The 15,233-nt window shown below is 39.7% G+C and overlaps 1 protein-coding gene across 3 annotated transcripts in view; it reads right to left on the bottom strand.

The window, feature by feature from the left end:
• CADM2 (cell adhesion molecule 2) overlaps positions 1–15,233 on the bottom strand; it is a 701,199-nt gene that overhangs the window by 263,086 nt on the left and 422,880 nt on the right. The gene's annotated exons all lie outside the window — the stretch shown is intronic.

The raw sequence follows: 15,233 nt of genomic DNA, 5'->3' as shown, positions 1-15,233 counted from the left end.
TGGAAAGATGGAGAAAGGGGAGTGTTGTACAACTACGCTACTCAAACTTAAGTCACCTTACTGAGATGTCTGACTTCAAAAAGATGGTGTCTTAACCAGTGGAAAAACAGAGGGAGTCCAGAGCATTTAGGTAAGGCTTCCCCTCTGACTTACCCTTTAGGGGAACCTGTCTCTCCCTCTATTCATTTATTATGGAATCTCTTAAAACTGGTGCTTATGGGTAGGTGACGTGGATATTTCCCTGGACATACTTTTGGTGTTGAATTAAAGATGTTTTTTTAAAGGCTCTGAAGACTCTACCATTCAATAACAATTTATAGGAAAGAAGAAAGACAGAACTTACAAAAAAGTCTGTTGCTTAGTATCAGTCCTACTCCTGAAAATCTGACTGCACAAAACATGCATACATACAGCTTAAGTGGTCAGTTAAACTAGGCTGCAACTTTTTAATTATCTTTAGAGCAGCAACAAATGACTGGACTGTACATTGGAATTTGGACGATCACTTCCATAAGCAGAACAGCAGATGGTAAGATTCTTACTACGGTTACAGACCTTACTACATCGAGCATTATACAAACACTGGAACACACGCTTCTTGTCCTGAGAACTGTTAAGCTGCTGCACAAGAGAACCAAGTCAGCAAGAAAGTTGCATAGGCCCTTAGCACGTGTTGCAGGGCTTTACAAGAAAGGACCAGAATACGTGCCTGGGATAATGAGAAAGTTATTTCTGAGAAAAGGAGTGGATAACGGCAGATGAATGCTACAAAACAAAGCAGGAGAAGAACAAAAGCAGAGGGAAGAAGAACAAAAGGAAGGATAAAATAAGGAGGATAAATTAGGCTGAGGCTCTTCTGGTAAAAGGATTAGAATGAAAATAAAAAGACACAATAGCATTCGGATTCAATAGTGACAAAACAAATGAGAGAAAAAAATCTCCCCATGAAATCCTTGGCTCAGGTTAGAGTGAACAATGTCTGGAAGCTCCCTTCATGCTGAAACAGCTATCCCCCTACCTATGATTATGAAAAGTGTGAGCCTGACTCAAGAGAGACTTAAAATCTTTATTCTTCTTGGGAGGACAAGGGTGAGGAGGGTAGAAAACAGGGGTCAGAATAATATGAAATAAATCTCCACACAGTTTTTACTTAGCTGCCTGACAATGTCTTCAAGTTGTATCAGAGTAAGTGAGGGCAATATCAAAGCATAAAAATACAAATTGTCTGTTCAAATATGACCTTTTCTGTGTGTTATTGCAGTGGTTTGGACATATTGTACAAATTAACTTACAGAACAGGGGTCATGATATTCCTGAAACTTCTGAGAAATTATGTAAAAATAACAAATACAAGTGTAAGTGATGGTGATTTCCATATTTTCAAAATCAGTTTTCACCTGACCAGTATGTTGCAGTCCAAAACCCACCATAGCTAGCATGTATTTTGTTAGTTAGGCTGCTACTACAAAATTATCAAAAGCAACAGACACTAGTTCAGCTCTGATACTAATCTGCAATTGCTTTACTGAGATTCTTAGGCAGCTCTTCATGCACTACTTTTATTCCCTGTCCCATCCCCCCCCCCCCCCCCAAAAAAAGAGGAATGTTGAGTAGAAACTGGGAAAAACTCAGGACAAAAGTGCATATTCTACCTCTGTAGATGTTCTGTCTTATATAACAAATTGTTTCCTGTAGGAGCGATTTAATCAGTTATTATTTTAAAAATAATATTATATTAGCTTGGAAATAATACAATAAAACTATGTAATAAACACCATAAGTTAGTAGCACACTACAAGGAGAGACTAGCAAGAACAATGTCTAGATTTACTAGGGAACTGGCAAATGACTGACCACTGTCACCTCTTCGGAAGAGGAAAGGAGAGAGGCCAGTACAGTCTTCCACTGGAAACACAACTACATCAACATGTGTTCACCAGCAGGAAAAAAAACAACTCAGGAAGAATACTCTCTTTTTCTGCTCATTTAAAAATATTCTGTTCAAGAGAAGTAGAAGTGTTTTGTTTCAATGAGTTGCATTTAGATTTTGTAATTTTACTTAATGTGCAACTCATTTTTATAGCTCCACATAATGAAAATTAAAAAAAAAAAAAAGGTACACAATTCTGTGACACAAATAAAACTTTTCAGTTGCTCAAAATTACGGTTTTGGGCAAAGTAGGAATGGTTTTCATCCCATGCAAGTTGCTTTTTCTAATGTGATTTTTATTCTTAATTTAGAGAAAAACCTGTTTTCAGAAAGGTTTAAAAGCAAGGGAAGGGGGAAGGGTATTGTTCTAGTTCAACTAAAACTAATAGGATTTTTCTGACATAAACCTTCACAGTTGTTTTGCTGTACTAAAAATGTTTACATCACTTGGAAGCTTTAAGGAATATCCCCGTAATGACCAGAAACTGTGTGAACAGACTGTTCTGGAGTCAAAATTGATAGTGTTGACAAGAGCAATGTTTGCTTACCGATGGCACTGCAACTTGTACTCAGTGGCCCTTGTGTAGCCTCCTGTCAGGTTAGGAGGCAGAGGGAGCAGGTCACCCTTGGACTCGATAGAAGTCCCTAGTCCCAGCATTAAGAACTGTTAAATATAAGCACGCCTCCATTTTGTTGGCTGTACTTTCCTTTACTGCACAGCTAGCCCAGAGGTTAAAAATCAATACATCCATGAATAAACCTTAAGTCTTTTACCAAGTAGCACATAATGTAATAGGAAAAAACCAACCAAACAAAAAAACCCCCACTCATTCTGGAAATACACCGCACTTTATATGGATTTTTAATTTAAACATTTGTTCTATCAAAAAAAAGTAAGCCAACAAAGCCCAGGACTATCACACAGTTCTCCCTTTCCTTCCGCTGCTTTGTAAGGGTTTGTCAGTTTGTTATTGTATACCGACTCCTCTTTAGACTCCTGCTTGTATTATTTAATTTTTCTGCTGGCCTGTAGATAACCAATCTGTTGTCAGCCTGTCTGTATATGTCCATCAGATATGCACAGAGAATAAAATGTTTAGAACAGGAGACAAAGGGCTATTCCCTTACTCCTGCCTGAGAAAAATCAGATTCACTAGAAGCTGAAGCCAGCTATACCTCTTACAGTGGCAGCAGGTTGAAGAATGCTTTCTATCTACAGATATTATGTGTAACAGAGGGACAGTCGTTGCATGACAGATCTCTCTAACTGTATGGTCTTTAAACTAAGCTGTTGCACTTTGAAAAACATAATTTGCAGATACTGATATTTTAATCATTCATAAGGAGGAAAATAAAATATACGTATAGGAAAAAAAGTCTATGAAACTAAAAATATCAAAAAAACTCACTTGAATATTTTGCATTTGGTTAAAGAACGTCCTCTTCAATGACTGCTTTGCAATGCATACAAGATGGAGACATCTGAAATCTCTTCTTTATAAAGAAGAGCAGATTACCACACTTAGTGGAATCCTTTGAACCTCCAGTGACTAAAACTCCGATATATTCATTAAATATCACTAGAACTTTACAGGTGGAAGCTTCTCTCACTTCACCTGCAGCACTTAGCTGGCAAGATTAAATCAAAAGCTCACATAAATATGCTTGTAGGGACATTCAGTTTTGTGCTCTTCTATTAGCTTGTTTCCCAGACTAATCAGCATTTGTAATGCACTTCTGACACTTGCATGAACACAACATATTGTAATAACACTGACCGGGATTAATATTTCTTCATGTGTACTTGCTATTAATGCAATTATTTATTAATGATATACTTTTATGAAAAACACTATTTCATGTATGAACAGCTCTAAATGATTCCCATATGCAGTGGTAGTTATTTATAATATTATGAAGACTTATTTAATACCTGCACTTAGCCAACTCATTTTCATAAGATAATAATGCAAGGTGCAAAAGAAGACACAGTGAATTTAACTACACTGTTATCTGATTTGTTAACTACAATGACACAGATATTAGTTAACTAAAAAATATTCAAAGCTCTTTTTAATCTGAGGAAAATAGTACATATTCACACACACTCTCATTGACAAATATCCACAAAACAACTGACAGGTATATGTACGTGGCATAAATTAAGGGCCACTCACAAAGGCACTAACAGGTTATCCACCCAGAAAAAGAAACCCATCATGGGACTAGCAATTTTCAGACTCTGAAGGTTTGGAATTTCAAGTAATTCTTACTTCCTTAAAACGCTATGATCTAGAATACATCTTCACCACTCTTAAGGAGAGCAAACAAGGATATATTCCTATTTCAATAAATAGGGGAAAATTTATTTTCCTCAGAATAATTATAGTCAGCAATATTTATGAAACCATCTTTTGGGCTGGAGAGAATACCAAGGGCTTTTAATGAAAAAACAAAACAAAACAAAACAAAAAATTGAGTAGTTATCATCACAATAAGCACCAAGTTCCATCATTTCATTATATATCCTTTTCTGAAAGAGCACAGAGTTTCAATTTCAGCAGAAAAACATAGAAACATGTTATAAAAGAGGCACATTATAGAGAAGCAATGTGAGGAAAGAAGTAAAAACCATTGGCCTGCAAGAACCATCAACCTTAAAACAGTAGCAGGAACGTCAGCAAAGCACAATGTTAGTCAGAGAGGTTGTAGCCCACAGACAGATGGAGACTGAGAGAAGCAGCTTTCAAAGATAACAGCACGGAAGCGTTCCGGGGGGAAGGAAATGCATGCCCCTCTTCTGTCTGATGGACAGAGTTGCTCACACAGCTTTAGCTAGGAGCTTAAGAAACAGTACCTTAAACAGTGCTGACACCACCTCAGCCCATGCACTGAGCCAAGAGAGAAGAGAAGGAGCAAGAGCCGCCACGCAAAATCTGACTGACACCTTAGCAAAACAATTTCTAGTCTGTGCTGAGAAAGCACTGGCAAGAAGAAGCTAAACACCAGAGCTGAGCCCAGAAAGGAGAAGGTGCTGAAAGCAGCCTGTGCCCAAGGTATCAGACTTAAGAGCTGACATAGGAGAAACAGGCAGCAGCAATTCCCTGAAGCAGCAAAACCATTTGCTGATGTCACCTGCAAGGCATGGGACCCAGTTATCCCACTGTGCCACAAAAGCAAACCAAAGACCAAAGGACTGGCTGAGAACAAGGAATCACAGACAACTTGAGACCAGTAAGGATCCACCAAAGTTAAAACACTTTAGATACCATCTAAAGCTCTCTCTCCGTTTATGTGTTTGGACACCAGATAGTAGGGCATGAGATACAAAGGACTCGGGACCGAGTCCTTAACAAAGGAAGTCCTTGAGAAGAGACAGAAAATATTAAAGGCTTACCCTCCACAGAAAACTACAAATTGATCAAGGAAAATTTTCTTTGCTGCAACTGTCATAACCTATCATGTCATACAGATGATCTGACAATTCACATTTATATAAAAAGACATAAACAGTTTAGGCCTTTTGTTATAAAAGCATTTCAAAGACAAGTTTGGAGGAGGTTTTTTTTTTTCCCTCTCTTGCTAGATTATGGTAGTCAGAGCACTAGTGATACTAAATTCCAGACCTGTCTGTTGTGCAGAATGGCTGGCGAGTTGGATCAAAAAGACACATTAGGCTTTATGGCTCCCACATTAAGTCTTGCCAGATGTGCTCAGCAAAGAACATCACAGACAGCAAAGTGGGGCATGAGCGACTATGTACCAAGTTCACATCAATCACACTGCCTAAATCTTCACGTCGGCTGAAATCTGCGCTCAGCTACACTGGGCATTTACAGGACTAGGGAGTTTGTGGGTGTCCAATAGTGATTCCACATTTCAATAAGGGAGAAACCTCTGTGGCCCAGATTTAAGCAGCTTTCTGGATTCTCACATACCATTTTCGCCTTATTTCAATATCTCCTATGAAAGAATAAAAGAAGTTTTAAAAAGTTTGTTCCATTCCTTTAGTCCTTTGTTCCAAACTGATTTTCAGTGTATTAAATATGAAAAATAGTTGCTTTGCATCACTGAAAACAGGAAAATATGATTTTAGACAGGAAATTTTATAGGTCTTATGAAAGGCTGGATATTGATCAATATAATGATGACATTTATTCAAACAAATGACCATAACACAAAGCAAATAGAGAGGACTTTAAACTATGTTTGAAGGGGGAAAGGGATGAAACTAGGCTCACCAGAGATGAGCCTGGGGGCAGCATGCCAATGTTAGAGGTGGATTCGACAGGCCAGCTCAAATGCATCTATGCCAATGCATGCAGCATGGGCAATAAACAGGAGGAGCTGGAAGCCGTCATGCAGCAGGATAGATATGACTTAGTCGCCATCACAGAAACATGGTGGGACAACTCCCATGACTGGAGTGCTGCAATGGATGGCTATAAGCTCTTCAGAAGGGATAGGCAAGGAAGGAGAGGTAGCGGGGTGGCTCTCTATGTTAGGGAGTGTTTTGATTGCACAGAGCTACACGATTCAGATGACAAGGTGGAGTGCTTATGGGTAAGGATGAGAGGGAAGGCCAATAAGGCAGATATTGTGCTGGGACTCTATTATAGACAACCCAACCAGGTTGAAGAGACAGATGAATCATTCTACAAGTGGCTGGCAGTAGTATCACAATCGTGTGCCCTTGTTCTCGTGGGGGACTTCAACTTTCCAGACGTCTGTTGGAAATACAACACAGCAGAGAGCAAGCAGTCTAGGAGGTTCCTGGAGCGTGTGGAAGATAACTTCCCGACACAGCCGGTAGGTGAGCCAACCAGGGGAGGAGCCTTGCTAGATCTGTTGTTTACAAACAGGGAAGGACTGGTGGGAGGTGTGATGGTCGGAGGCTGTTGGGCTTAGCAACCATGAAATGATAGAATTCTCAGTTCTTGGTGAGGCAAGGAAGGTGGTCAGCAAAACCACCACCATGGACTTCCGGAGGGCAAACTTTGGCCTCTTCAAGGCACTGGTTGAGAGAGTCCCTTGGGAGACAGTCCTGAAGGGCAAAGGGGTCCAGGAAGGATGGACATTCTTTAAGAAGGAAATCTTAATGGCTCAGGACCGGGCTATTCCCATGTACCACAAGACGAACCGCCAAGGAAGATGACTGGCCTGGCTGAACAGGGAGCTTTTGCTAGGACTCAAGAAAAAAAGGAGAGTTTATCATCTCTGGAGGAAAGGGCAGGCAATTCAGGAAGAGTACAGGGAACTTGTTAGGTCATGCAGAGAGGAAATTAGAAAGGCAAAAGCTCAGCTAGAACTCAATCTGGCCACTATTTTAAGGGACAACAAAAAATGTTTTTACAAATATGTTAACATAAAAAGAAAGCCAAGGAGAATATCTATCCTTTATTGGATGCAGAGGGAAACATTGACACCAGAGATGAGGAAAAGGCTGAGGTACTTAATGCCTTCTTTGCCTCAGTCTAATAGAGAGACCAGTTATCCTCAGAGTACTCTGCCCCCTGAGCTGGAAGGCAAGGATGGAGAGCAGAATATACCCCCCATAATCCAGGAGAAAATAGTTAGGGACCTACTACGCCATCTGGACACTCACAAATCTATGGGACCAGAAGGGATCCATCCAAGAGTACTGAGGGAACTGGCAGAGGTGCTTGCCAAGCCACTCTCCATCATCTATCGGCAATCCTGGTCAACAGGGGAGGTCCCAGACAACTGGAGGCTTGCCAACGTGACACCCATTTACAAGAAGGGTCAGAGGGAGGATCCAGGGAACTACAGGCCTGTCAGCTTGACCTTGGTACTGGGGAAGATTATGGAACAGTTCGTCTTGAGTGCGCTTACATGGCAACCAGGGGATCAAGCTCAGTCAGCATGGGTTTACGAAAGGCAGGTCCTGCTTGACCAACCTGATCTTCTATGACCAGGTGACCCGCCTAGTGGGTGAGGGAAAGGCTGTGGATGTTGTCTACCTGGACTTCAGTAAGGCCTTTGACACTGTCTCTCATGGCATACTCCTTGAGAAGCTGGCGGCTCGTAGCTTAGACAACTATACTCTTCGCTGGGTGAAAAACTGGCTGGATGGACGAGCCCAGAGGGTTGTGGTGAATAGAGTTAAATCCAGTTGGCAGCAGGTCACAAGTGGTGTTCCCCAGGGCTCTGTGTTGGGGCCAGTTCTCTTTAATATCTTTATCAATGATCTGGATGAGGGGATCAAGTGTACCCTCAGCAAGTTTGCAGATGACACCAAGTTGGGAGGGAGGGTTGATCTGCTTGAGGGTAGGAAGGCTCTACAGAGGGATCTGGACAGGCTGGATCGATGGGCTGAGGCCGACTGTATAAGTTTCAACAAGGCCAAGTGCCGGGTCCTGCACTTGGGTCACAACAACCCCATGCAGTGCTACAGGCTTGGGGAAGAGTGGCTGAAATGCTGCCCGGCAGAGAAAGACCTGGGGGTGCTGGTTGACAGCTGGCTGGATATGAGCCAGCAGTGTGCCCAGGTGGCCAAGAGCATCCTGGCTTGTATCAGAAATAGTGTGGCCAGCAGGAGCAGGGAGGTGATTGTTCCCCTGTACTCAGCACTGGTGAGGCTGCACCTCGAGTACTGTGTTCAGTTTTGGGCCCCTCACTACAGGAAAGACATTGAGGTGCTGGAGCATGTCCAGAGAAGGGCAACAAAGCTGGTGAGGGGCCTGGAGCACAAGTCTTATGAGGAGTGGCTGAGGGATCTGGGGTTGTTTAGCCTGGAGAAAAGGAGGCTGAGGGGAGACCTTATTGCTCTCTACAACTGCCTGAAAGGAGGTTGTAGTGAGGTGGGTGCTGGTCTCTTCTGTCAGGTGGCTGGAGATAGGACGAGAGGAAATGGCCTCAAGTTGCGGCAGGGGAGGTTTAGATTGGATATTAGGAAAAATTTCTTTGCTGAAAGGGTTGTCAGGTATTGGACCAGGCTGCCCAGGGAAGTGGTTGAGTCACAATCCCTGGAGGTATTCAAAAAACGCATAGACAAGGCACTCCAGAACATGGTTTAGTGGGCATGGTTGATGGTTGGACTCAATGATCTTGAAGATGTTTTCCAACCTAAATGATTCTATGATTCTATGAAATGTATTAGCTACCCTAATAAGCAAGATGAAGGACACCACCGAATAACCAAAGACATGCTTTGCTCTTAAATGTGATTGCAGGATCAACTGTTCTCAAAGGAAAAGACAAATGGACAGGTTTTCCAGATTCTGACATGATGAACAGCTTTTATACCCAGTGTCTGAAGAATGGGTGTGGTAGGTTGACCCCAACCAGCACCTAAGCCCCCATCCAGTCAGTCACTTGCTCTTCCCCAGCAGGATGAGGGAAACGAAAGGAAGGGCAAAAGCAAGAAAAAAGTGTGAGCTGAGATAAAGAAAGTTTAATAAGTAGGAAGGAAAAAAAAACCACCAAACCCCCAAAACTCCAAGTGAATCAAAGACAAGTGAAAAAAAAACAAACCAAAAAAACCCTCAAGTGATGCAAGGGGCAATCACTGACCACCTCCCACCAGCAGTCCAATGCCCAGGCACTCTCTGAGCAATGGGTACCTTGGAAAAACTCTCCCCCCACCAGTTTTATTGCTGAGCATGACAATATATGGTATGGAATATCTCCTTGGTCAGTTCAGGTCAGCTGTTCATTGGAGGGACAGTGTGAGAAACAGAGAAGGCCTTGATGCTATGCAAGCACTGCTCAGCAGTAAGCAACACACCGGTGCATTATCAACACTGTTTTGGTCACAAATCTAAGACACAGCACCATACAGGCTGCTATGAAGAAAATTAACTCCACCCCAACCAGACCCCGTACAAGGGGTTAAAGACCCTATCTTTATTCAAACTATAAATCTTTTGTCAGGAAAAAAAGTGAAATTAACTATGAATACCTAAAACTGATAAAATATCAGACCCTCAACAGCTAGGCACCAGTGAAACTTCTCTAATAATAAAATGACAGCAAGTAAATTAATGGCTTGGAAAGAGATTTCATTGGGTAAAATTTATGAAGGGGACAGGCTATGGTAGGAGGATCTCTCTTTTGTAGAACAGATAATAAGTAATCTCTCATAGTTCCACCCCAAAAATTCTGGAAGGGGAAACCACAATGTGTATTTTCTGGAATGTTTACTACAGTAAAAATAGGGGAAACCCCAAACTTATTCATTACTGGAAATGAGGCGACAGATAGGTAGGTACACAAATTGAAAGTAACAAATCAAATTACTTGTTGACTTTGCTCTTACTCATACAATGCAAAGAGAAGGAAGATGAGAATATAATAGAAATTTAAGGTAGCAGTAGTTGACTACTTCACAAGTTAGTCACTACTGTATAAATTCCATACTAGTAAGAAATATGAGATGGTGATGGCATAATTGCATAATGTTTCTCTTCACATTTGAAGTTCGAATATGATTTTCATGAAGTCACAGACTGAAGATACAAGAGTCCAACATCACTTCGTCATCTTTCAACACCAGTGCACTGTACTAAGTGAAAAGCCATCTGATCAATGGGACAAGAGATGATAACAGCCTGCTCCATAAAGACTGCTGGGCTCAGAATACAAATTCTACTGTTTGCTTTGCCACTCAGTGACAGGAGGAAACCAGAAAGAATGACCTTTTTCCAATGGCAATATCTACACTCTACTTGCAACCTTAATACAGAAACTTCTCTTTCCCTTAAGGGCAATGCCTCCTTCCAGGTGTATGAAACCAGTTCTAAACTTAATCCTATAGTCAGGGTACCTATTTCTTTATTCAAGATGTCATATAATTTTGCTGCTTATTGCAGCTTGTTACTCAACTCTTCCCAGCATCTTCTGCCTAAGAGATTCCACTATTCTCTTCTACCTTTTCTTCGATGCTATCTATTTGTGCCTACATCAGTACTCCTGCTGCTTGGCACCACCTAGCTACATAGCCCTTTGAATTTTTCATTAAACCAAACCTTTATGAGACCTACCAAAGAATTACATAATGTCTCTTTCAGCAACTGATACCTTTCTTCTTCCTGGTCACCCCAGATTTTTGTTGCTATTGATTATTCTTCTAGTACCAGGTCAGACAAAAAAGAGAGACTTTTCTCCAGTTGTACTTCTTGTACACCAACAGCAGCAACAAGCCAGCAGTTGCAACAGCCTGCATAGAATTTCACTGTGTATAAAATGTATTACAGGTTTATAGTTAATCAAAAGGTGATATTAAATGGCTTCTGGCAAGGGATCCTTACGTATAGTATATAATTGATTATTTTTTTTCCTGAAGGAGACCTTAGATTCAAAGCAGTTTTTAATAATACTATAAAAATCTTTGACAACTATTTGCACAGGATAACCGCAGGATTTAACAAAGATTGTAATATTATAGTATGCCATGAATTATCTGAATTTTTCCTCAGTAAACTGACTAGTGATGTAAGAGCTCAAGTCACTTGATGGTTCTTTCTGTACATATTCCTGAGTATACCACTATCATCATGACCTAAATAAGTTTGCAATTAACAATTTAAAAAAAAAATATTTCTACAGGGTAAGTGTTTAAAAAAAGATTTTTGAGAAAAAAAAAACCAAACAAACCCAACAGTTAACCACTGATATTCTCAGAATCCTAGTCAAGGAAATTCAGACTCTAATTTGCACTGTCACTGTCATTTATGGTAGAGAGCAGGAAGCCCAATTACATTTCAAGAAATAAAATCCCTCTCCACCAAAGACCAAATTTGATGGCTCTTTCTTTTCATACTGCATTAGTTCACGGTATAACAGGCTTTTGGTAATAGCTATAAGAACTCTGGATCCAAAAACATCAGGTGGACTTGTTAGAGCATCTACAGAAAAGTTTGCTTTTTCCCTCTGACATCAAAATCAACAGGCATCAGATTTTTCTGAGTAAGCCTGACATTCCTGCTCAGGCATCCAAAGCAAACTTTTCAATAAAAAATACACTGATTGAGGATACCCTCAGGGAAAAAAATATTTATGAGTGACAGGAAGCTGACTTCTGAAAACATATATTGCGCTTTCTCTCTCACATCTATATACAAACACTTCAGAAGCTAGAGAGAAGCTATAAAACCTAGTTTGGGTATTAAAAAATTTCCTGTTTTCTTCTGAAAACTAACTCCTCATAGCAAATATAAAATAACAAGTAGAGTATCTTTTTTTATTCTTGCTCTACGGTAGCCAGCATATGGGGTCCTGGTCAGGCTTGGGCTGAAGGGGACACACACTGTCACCACCTGCTACTTGCCCACTAAACAAAGGGCGTGTTTTGCATTCTTCAGTGGCCTTGTTCTGAAATCCAACAAATACATCTCAGAAGCATTATGTTTATAATAAAATTCTTTGCAATTCATACTCAGAACTAAACAAGGACATTCAGAATAAATGTTTTTATTATTTGAAAGTTTCTGTAGCCAGTATGAACTTTCACTAACTGAAATAGGAATATTTAGCTGTAACACTTTCAGAGTAAAATATGTTTTAATGAACGCCTAGAGGCATGAATCATAGCTCTTCTCTTCATTTTTCTCCTCTAAGTTGGAGAAAATAATTTTCTTGGAGCAGACCCATTTTGCCCGGTGTCAGGAGAAAACGTAACTATGGGCAAAGGAACTGGGCAAATATTCGGCCTCCCTCTTCAGTGCAGTGAAACAGCAAATCACTGCAGTTACAGCAGTGGTTCAGGTCTCCATCTCCTAACAACGGAATGGCACTGCTGTGCTCAGGCTTGGAAACACTGGCATTCAGCAATGGTCCAGATGTGAGATTGCTCCCCCTATGTTAAGTGAACGAAACTGGAAAAGGCATTTAAATTAATTTTATGAGATATCTTAATCACACTGTGCTTATTAACAAAAAAGTAGGGGTTTCACTGGTGGAAGGAAAAACTCCAACATTTCCAGCTCCAGTAAGAAACAACTGGACATCATCAGAAAATTATGACTTGCCCCAAGACAGCATTAGATTATGTAGTAATTTTCACGCTCACGAATCAAACTTAATTTGCAAATGGGGGAACAAATTAAAAAAACAACTATAAAACCAGGAATATGATAATGATGACCCTAAACTGCTGAAAGAGTTGGAAAGCAAACACCACGTTTGACAAAGGACAAGGTTCTTAGTAGGGACAGCATCTCAGAAACAGGTTTCGACAATTTTATAGAAATAATTGAAAACTCACAAACATTTACTATTAATGCATTAAGCCAAACAACCGCTTTAACACCAGCAAATCTGCCCCAATAACTCCGATGCAAAATTGTCTGCTGTCAATGTCTCAGGTAAACAACCCTAGATGCAGTTATCTTACTTGAAAAGGCATTCTCAGCTTTCAAAGCAGGAGTTTCAGAAGAATGGGGCTTACATAGTGCCAGTTATATTGGGGTGGTGGGAAATACTTATCATAATCAAATTTGATAAAAGCATAACTTTTGCCTTTTCTGACAAGTGTTTGGGGCACTTTAACATATTATTCAATTAAGTGTATTAAAAATTCAATCACTCTCATACTTCAAAGTACTTTTTGCTGACAGATAAGAACTATGGACATTTTTACATGTGTTCATTTTTTCTGCTTTGTTTTCTAAAATTCTCACTTTTTAATTCTGAGGTATTCTGGGTGAGAATGCTGAATCATTCACATTTATGAGGAAAGTCTTAGACCTGAAAAGTTGTTATTTTCTGTACAGTCTTTGGCTTTTGAACATGACAGACTTTTTACACATCCAATATGCTACATATATATATATATATATAAAAATGTTGCCCTAATATAAAGACTAGCAGTTACGAGATTTTAAGAGATTTCAGAATAGTGGGTGTTAAATTCATAGCTGGACCCTTACAGAATACTTTGTAAACTAAATTCTAGAGTTCATTATTATTGAGCGTTTTTATCTGAACAAAGTCCATTAAAAATTAATAGAAAACCAAGATTTTTTTGTTTGTTCAAATTTCATTTAAAACATATTAGATATTATATAGACTTACACAAAAATTGGCAAAGCTCTGTGAAATTGAATTTTAAAAGGTTATTTAAAACACTGTAACAAGAAAACAAGCAAATTTCTTATTAGCTATAGCCAAGTTTAGAGACATCTTTTTATTATATAAGCAAGATTACAGCAGTTAGAAGGGCTATGTATAAAATATGCTGCTAATAAAAATAATTATGGAAATTTATTAGAGGAATAATCTTTTTGCTTTCTGAATTTAAAACAAAAAGGCACTTTGTGCCTACATTGTGCAACATATTTTAAAATTATGTATTATTTTAAAAACATGTAAACCTCTCCTTATTCCACAGAAAATTTGATTGCTTCCTTGACAGGGCCTTCATTCCTTACACATTTATCTTTTTCTTATTTTGAAGAATGCAGAAGGCCACCGAAGAGCTCTGATTTCTCTCTCTGGAAAAGGATATTTTGTATCTGCAGTCTTCACAGAAAAAACTCTTCGGTAACTACTCTTGTCTCTCTCTCCTTTAGCTCTCTCCTCTCAGACTTCTCTAAAAAGTTTGAAAGGACAAACAGAACAAATTCAAAACATTCTTAATTGCAGTGACTTAACCAGCTACTACCCTCTTCCATTTTGTTTTAATTTCAGCTGTGCCCCTTTGCTCCAAGTTTTTGAAGTCTAGCTAATATAAATTCCGGATTTTGGTTTTTTTAAAACCTTGTGTCCCCCCTTGTTTTTTTAATGGCTCCATTTATTTCTGAGTTCTAATTTTTTTCTCAGTGACCTTCAGCAGAGCATCCTCATTTCACCCCAGCTCTCTGCAAGTTTCCTCAAGACCATTGTACTTGACATAGGTCTCGTAACTGCATAATCCCATCCACAAACTCAAAAAACGTATATTCATATGACATCTCTAAGCTCCTATCTCACCAATCTACCTCTTTATTCTAGTTCTGTTCTACCATGTTCAAATTAAAATCTCATTAGTCTCTTCCTCTGGCCTTTTCTTATGAATGTCTTGCATGCACCTCAGATATATTGTGGCTCAACTGAAGCTCTTCATTCTGCACCCTCCCTTCCTCCCCCCTCCTCTGCTTTTTAAAATCTCTTTCATAACTGCTGCCTATAGCAATAACCACCTGCAGCTCAGCCTTCTAAATTTGACTTAAATCACTATACTGATTATACCGTCTGCTAAGTCCTTCACCTTGTTGATCCACAGATGCCTTTTGCATAGCATGTCTAAAATATAGCTCTTCTCATCTTTTTATACAGAAAAAAAAGCTCATCCTGGCTTCTGCAT

The sequence above is a fragment of the Harpia harpyja genome, chromosome 8 (assembly GCF_026419915.1).
Source record: "Harpia harpyja isolate bHarHar1 chromosome 8, bHarHar1 primary haplotype, whole genome shotgun sequence".
Classification (NCBI taxonomy): Eukaryota; Metazoa; Chordata; class Aves; order Accipitriformes; family Accipitridae; genus Harpia; species Harpia harpyja.
The sequence above is the reverse complement of the archived record's forward strand: the minus strand, read 5'-3'. Positions and strand labels throughout refer to the sequence as shown.